This window comes from Schistocerca nitens, chromosome 4 (assembly GCF_023898315.1).
Source record: "Schistocerca nitens isolate TAMUIC-IGC-003100 chromosome 4, iqSchNite1.1, whole genome shotgun sequence".
Lineage (NCBI taxonomy): Eukaryota > Metazoa > Arthropoda > Insecta > Orthoptera > Acrididae > Schistocerca > Schistocerca nitens.
The window spans coordinates 528548447-528555937 of NC_064617.1; the positions used below are offsets into that span (position 1 = coordinate 528548447).

Here is a 7491-nt window from a genome sequence, read left to right on the forward strand (position 1 = left end):
GAAGGAGCCACAGACAGAAAGATATAAAAAGGAATCCATGCACCTGAAAAAATTAGAAACAGTTACTACATTTTTGAATGAACATACTGCCATTTGACAATATTGTTGTCTATTTAATTACGACCCAGGTTTCGGCCTTTTATGCCGTTCTAGTGACTGAGTTTATGTCACTAACATATATTGCAGGACATCAAGCTCAAAACTGGCCACCGAGCGAGGTGGCGCAGTGGTTAGCGCACTGGACTCGCATTCGGGAGGACGACGGTTCAATCCCGTCTCCAGCCATCCTGATTTAGGTTTTCCGTGATTTCCCTAAATCGTTTCAGGCAAATGCCGGGATGGTTCCTTTGAAAGGGCACGGCCGATTTCCTTCCCAACCCTTCCCTAACCCGAGCTTGCGCTACGTCTCTAATGACCTCGTTGTCGACGGGACGTTAAACACTAACCACCACCACCACCACCAAAACTGTCCATAAATTAAGAAAAATATTGGACAATTTTTAGGGATTATTCGTCAGGCCATAGAGGATCGTACCTTCCGTCAGGAAACGGGCTTGTTTGCGGGAAGACAAGTATCCACACGGACTGTGCCGTGTCGTTTGCAGCACCACAGACTTTCAGCGCGGCTACCATCCTTGCAGTTCCCTTTGAGTAGAGAGAGGCGGCCCAACATTAGACGTCCTTTCAGACGACCCGCGGTTCAGCGGACCTACCCATAGGTGGAGGCTCTGAGGAAAATGAACGTTGCCAGATTGCATCATTAGTCATTGCCATTTAGGCCAATCATCTGACGTTGTGGTATGGGGGGTGCCACTGGGTACATTACACGAGGACCTACGTTTCGTTTAGTCGTTAGTTTAGATAACAGTCATTATACTTCCGAGGTCTCCGAGATATCTTCCTTGACGATGCAGTTTTAACGCCTAGCAGTAGTGACGGACCAAGGTGGAGTGTTGCTGTTGTCAGGGATGATGATAGTCACAAGTACGAGTGCTTGCTGGAAAGTAATATCTCCGAATTTTTTTTAACTGATAACTATTAAAGCTTTATAAATAAAACAAGCCTTATTAACATTCTACATCTTTATTATTCGTCGTTATATCTTTGCAGCCCTCTCTGCCGCTAGAGGGTTCCGAACTGTAGCATGTAACAAGGCGGTGTGTGACCTATGTCGGTCCGTGAAAAACAGCGTGCTGTAATCGAGTTTCGAACTCCAAGAGTTTGTCCACACAGAGCACCCTCTCCCACAACCTGACAATGGCAGGCCACACATGAAAGCTGCGACGTCTGCAACAATCAGACGCCCTGGATTCACTGAAATAGATCATTCTCCGTACAGTCCTGACTTGGTTCAAATGGTTCAAATGGCTCTGAGCACTATGGGACTCAACTGCTGTGGTCATCAGTCCCCTAGAACTTAGAACTACTTAAACCTAACTAACCTAAGGAGATCACACACATCCATGCCCGAGGCAAGATTCGAACCTTCGACCGTAGCAGTCGCACGGTTCCGGACTGTGCGCCTAGAACCGCGAGACCACCGCGGCCGGCCCTGACTTGGTCCCAGACGATTTTCAGCTGTTCCAAAAGTTAAAGAACACCTTCGAGGAGCTCACTTTCATAGTGATGAAGCGGTGTACGCAGAGATGATCTTGTGGCTCCGTCAACAATGTCAAACATTCTGCCGAAGTGGCCGTGCGGTTAAAGGCGCTGCAGTCTGGAACCGCAAGACCGCTACGGTCGCAGGTTCGAATCCTGCCTCGGGCATGGATGTTTGTGATGTCCTTAGGTTAGTTAGGTTTAACTAGTTCTAAGATCTAGGGGACTAATGACCTCAGCAGTTGAGTCCCATAGTGCTCAGAGCCAGAGAGTCAAACATTCTACGGTGACTGTGTCAACAAAATCGTCTCTCATTGGCAGAAATTTATTCATCACCAGGGTGACTATAGGTAGAAATAAATAATATGTAAACATGAAGGATATAGATGTAAGATTAAGAGTTATAAAAAAAATTCGGAGGCATTACGTTTCACCACACTCTCGTATGTTATCGCACGATATGCAGCACCGAGCAACAGGAAGGTATTAATATATATGTTCTTTACGATAAGGTTTGTATAAGTGTTTTGTGTTGTAGATACATAAGTGGAAAGGGAACTGGAGCCAATGCAGACGCGAGAGAGGCACAGAAAGACGGAAAATCTATGAATGGCTTTTATCAACGAAAGCCAAGAAGCTGTCCTTCAATGAAGACCTACGATAGGCATATGCAAAAGCCATAGATATTGTTAACAAGGGGCTAAAAATGCGTACTTCTTTTTTGTTTAATGAGATTGACGTTTTCTTACTTACACTTTCTCTAGATTGGAGAAGAGTTCAAATGGCTCTGAGCACTATGGGACTCAACTGCTAAGGTCATTAGTCCCCTAGAACTTAGAACTAGTTAAACCTAACTAACCTAAGGACATCACACACATCCACGCCCGAGGCAGGATTCGAACCTGCGACCGTAGCGGTCTCGCGGTTCCAGACTGCAGCGCCAGAACCGCGCGGCCACTTCGGCCGGCAGGAGAAGAGTTAATAGATGTGAATTATAGATATAGAATGGGAAGGTGTTGCAATTTTGTTAGTTGGTCTGATCTAAAGGAAGTTTCTGACGCCCAAACGTCGAGTCACTTTTTTGAGATTTATTTGATGAGACAGTACTAGTGATAAAATTCAGGTTTATGGCGACTCTTAGTTTTGATGACAACAAGGTCGGCGATCATTCCAAGTTTTATTCTGGACGGGTAATGTAACCCCTCAAATTAGATGGTTAAGTGAATGAGGAAGGTGTCACCCTGAAGTTTTTACGTATTGAAAGTGTACAACCTCTTGAAGACAGGTTATCGCTGAATAATCATAAGTAGCACTTTTAGTCCACTGTTATGTAAACTGAAATCGATTTTCCACGATACTCGTATCGGAAAGCTAGGTGGGGAAGTTAGTTTGACAGGAGCCAACATCTGAAGAAAGAGAGTTTTGACAACATAAATTTAACGTTATATATGAAGATACTAACTGTTTTCGAAAGCGTGCAGTCGCGCTATTCATCTGTATCCACGGTGACTCAGAAGGACAGAGCGTCTGCCATGTAAGCAAGAGATCCCGTGTTCGAGTCCCGGTCGGGGCACACATTTTCAGCTGTCCCCATCGAGGTATCAACAACGCCTGTCGGCAGCTGAGGGTTTCAATTAATTATAATTTATTTATAAATTTAACGGAGAGGGGCAAAGTAGGGATGAACATCTGTATTGTCTTTATATTTTTGACTAGCCTAGATTAAATGTAAGGTCAAAGGGGATACTGTGAAAATCAATTTCAGCGAAGTACAATCAAGAAGATTACAAAACTTTGTCTGCATTGAGTTGTTACGAAACAGAAAGCGTGTGGCAAAAATGGTTCAAATGGCTCTGAGCACTATGGGACTCAACATCTGAGGTCATAAGTCCCCTAGAACTTAGAACTACTTAAACCTAACTAACCTAAGGACATCACACACATCCATGCCCCAGGCAGGATTCGAACCTGCGACCGTAGCGGTCACGCGGTTCCAGACTGAAGCGCCTAGAACCGCACGGCCACACCGGCCGGCCAGAAAGCGTGTCTGTATGGGATATTCACAGCGTGAGCTGTGAACATATTTACTTCTCAGCTGTGTGTAGGTAACAAATGAACAAACTTGTCAAAATTTGTCAGCGTCTTATACGTAAATAAACTGAGTGAAATAGTGACAAGAACAACGGACAGACGCTGGAAAGGTAAAAGTATTAGAAGTTTTTCATTACTAAGGGTAAGACTGCAGGATTCAATTGCTTATGCACATAATTATTCCGAAGTAAGAAACATCACAAGGTGATCACGAAGTGTGACATTAAGTGATCGGAAATTTTCTTGAGACTTACGTCTTTTGATTATCAAGATCGTTGAGCACTTGTCAAAATAAGATCTTTCAACCAAATAAGAGCAGTGTTGACAACCGAGCCCTTAACACTAACAGAGTGCATGACGTTTAACACAAGAAGTAAGCGCACAGGGATCTTAGAGAGACGTTAAACGGTGTAGTTAAACTTATTGTATAGACTGAAATTCAGAAAAGAGTACACCAAAATACTGATGGAGTAATAATAGGACAAACTAACACAAGCCGAGAATTCATGCTTCGACAGAAGGTACAGCGGCGCAGCCAGTTATAACATTAAGTTTAAAAATACAGTTGCTTCAACATCACTGGGAAGAAACAGCTAAATATTATTGAGTACCCTGATTTATATCCCATGCCATATCTGACGTCTGCATATAAGACAACGTGACGGCTGTAAGAGTTAATTGGGTACAGCACTTGATCACAACATGGTTATAAACGCTACGAGATTGTAATCATCAATCAGTAGAGAACTTAGAAAGAGGTCAAACTGGTATGGGTGTGGTTTGAACTTAAACCACAGAGGCAATATTTGATTTAGTTAGCTGGTTGTTTATTCATTCATTGATCATTTACAAAATGATGTGTCATCTTAATTGTCCTCTTAATTGAAAATGTAAACAATTTAAAAAAAAGATATTGTTACTGTATTCTGAACACAACCGATAAGCTAAACGGGAAAATGCGTTTTACTTCCAATATTGTAACCAACACAGGAAAATGTGTGCTCGTAACGCAGTGTTGAAGTGCACAGGATCGAACGAATGGATCCATAAATCTAGAAAGGTACTTATGAAAACAATTTTTCTAAGGTGCAGTGAAAGGAGGAGAACGGAGCCTGCGTGCAACAGAAGATGTGTAGACCTGTTGCACAGAAAATCACGACATAGACACGCAAAATTGTTTAAAGAACGTGCTAATACTGTACGTATGTGACAGTTACAGAATTACTGTGGGACGCCAGACGTCTATTCAAAGGACCTAGCAACGAAAATTATCGGAGAAAATAAAATAAGCAGCCGTTCAAAAGCACTGTTATTACAATCACGGATCAAAGTGTGGAGTTGTTATAAACCGAAAATTATTCGAGAACTTTTGCAAACAGAGGAAGTTTGAGCTTAGAAAAGTATGCTTTTGAATGACTTCTAATACAAGAAATGTTTAAAACAGTGACATATTTCAGGGTCTTTGAATCAAGACCTGTAATAGCTACACACACGAGTACACCCGGCAGCACCAGACAAGAAAAAACTTAGACATATATGGATATTGAAAGCAGCTTTATTTCATATCTAAATATATGATAGTTAAGATAATAGGATACAATTTCAGGTACAACACAGTGTTGGATTTTATTGAGACAAGATTTCTTGAAATTATAGGAATCTGTCTGACGCCGTCTGTTTTATATTTTCTTCGTCTGTAATAGAGGGTAACTGGGTGGAAAGAGGGCACAAACAATTTTCATACTCCTGTCTAATATACGTTTTTGTAAACAGGAACGTAATACAGTGAAAAATGCACGTTGCTCAAAAAAAGAGGCTGTCCATGGCTTGATCTATGCAACATGTTATAGTGTACGAAAGTCAATGGAGTGAGCATTCAGATACGTACAACAGAATTTCTTTTTGCCAACATACATTGACTCCATAGTCACGTCACTTTGTGGTACTAATCTGTAAAAAGGAAATGCTTCTTCTTTCACGTATATCAAATTGCATCTTTAACAGGAATGATAATTGGGGTTCTGAGCACTATGGGACTTAACTTCTGAGGTCATCAGTCCCCTAGAACTTAGAACTCCTTAAACCTAACTAACCTAAGGACATCACACACAGCCATACCCGAGGCAGGATTCGAACCTGCGACCGTAGCGGTAGCGTGGTTCCAGACTGTAGCGCCTAGAACCGCTCGGCCACGCCGGCCGGCGGAATGATAATTCTATTACTAATAATAATAAATGTCTAGAAACAGTGAAAATGCGTGTAATGTTTGAGTTTCGGTCTTTTGATCAGAATACGATTAATAGCGTATTACAAAAAATTAGTGACGTTTGCCGTCTGATACTGCCGACATTCGCAGTTCTCTGTGCCAACTACAAAGTTATTCTTATTCTGTGAAATATGTGGAAGTGAGAGGGAGAGGGGTAGAGAGAGAGAGAGGTAGGAAGAGATTTTAAGGTTTAGAAAAACGAAGCACATTGGTTTAATAGTAGTGGTGGAATTTCAGCTGTGCAACGGACAAGTTTTGCGTGTTCTCAAAAATGAAGTGTTAGTAATAAGCATAATTACGTTGAAGGAAGAAAAGTTAAATACACAGAAATAGTTGTCGTTCGACTGTTTCAGCTAAGAGGACCTCTGAGATACGATGATAAACGTCACTGGGAAAAGGTGAGACTTATTCGTAAGTGTAGTTTAACTATAACTGGACAAATGCTAATTTGCTGACGGTTGCAGTTACAATAAACATTATAGTACGCAGTACATATATATATTTACGGAGCGTATGCGAACTATTCAGAACACAGTCGAAAATTTTGCTTTTCTTCTTTCTGTCCCGAGTTAGACTGTAATAGTCTCAGAGCTTTTATTTGAACCTTCCAGAATACATATGTTTTGCCTTTACCTGAATGGAGTGGTCAGCACATAATTATTCCGTTGCTCGAATTATCAATTTTATGCCACGCCATATTGAAGACATAGATTCACGTATCTCACTTGGACCAGAGACATTCTACTGTCGTCGCTGGTTGCGTCGCCACCCACCAAAGAGGTAAGAGAACCGTCGCTTGTTTATCATATGTTGGAATTCACTGCTGTGACGACGAATTTCCAATGAGAGAAAGTAAACTAACGTTAGGTCACAGGGAGCGTTTTATTCCCGCAGTGTTTTAGTTGTAATAAAGAACATAGGTATTAAGTTTGGGGTCTAGTGCAGCAGGGGATACAACCCGTCGGCTTTGAACAATGACGTCACAAGTCGCCAGAGACCATGTATTACAAAGATGAAAGAGCTGAGGAGAATGTTGAAAAACAAAGGAATGCGAGAGAGATAAACATTGATCTTGTCAAAAGCCGAGAAGCGATTCTTCTTGGTGTTGTAGCTCCCTTCAGTAGCTAATAAGTGTTTTTTGGCTTTAAAAAAAAATCTCACGAGATAGAATAAACTGATCCTACTTTATTAAGCAATATCTTGACAAAAGCCGAGAAGCGATTCTTCTTAGTGTTGTAGCTCCCTTCAGTAGCTGATAAGTGTTTTTTGGCTTTAAAAAAAAATCTCACGAGATAGAATAAACTGATCCTACTTTATTAAGCTTAATAAAGTAGGATCAGTTTATTCTATCTCGTGAGATTTTTTTTTTAAAGCCAAAAAACGCTTATCAGCTACTGAAGGGAGCTACAACACTAAGAACAAGCAAAAGCTGTTATGTTTTAGTTTAGTTTTTTTATTGATTGCTTATTAAAGTAGGATCATTTTATTCTATCTCGTGAGATTTTTTTTTAAGCCAAAAAATACTTATCAGCTAC

At 41.2% G+C, this 7491-nt stretch overlaps 1 non-coding gene across 1 annotated transcript; it reads left to right on the forward strand.

Moving 5' to 3' along the window:
• The first annotated feature begins 212 nt into the window (after positions 1 to 212).
• Positions 213 to 285, forward strand: Trnaa-cgc (transfer RNA alanine (anticodon CGC)). The gene has a single exon. It is a non-coding gene; the product is annotated as a tRNA-Ala (tRNA).
• The last annotated feature ends 7206 nt before the right edge of the window (positions 286 to 7491 follow it).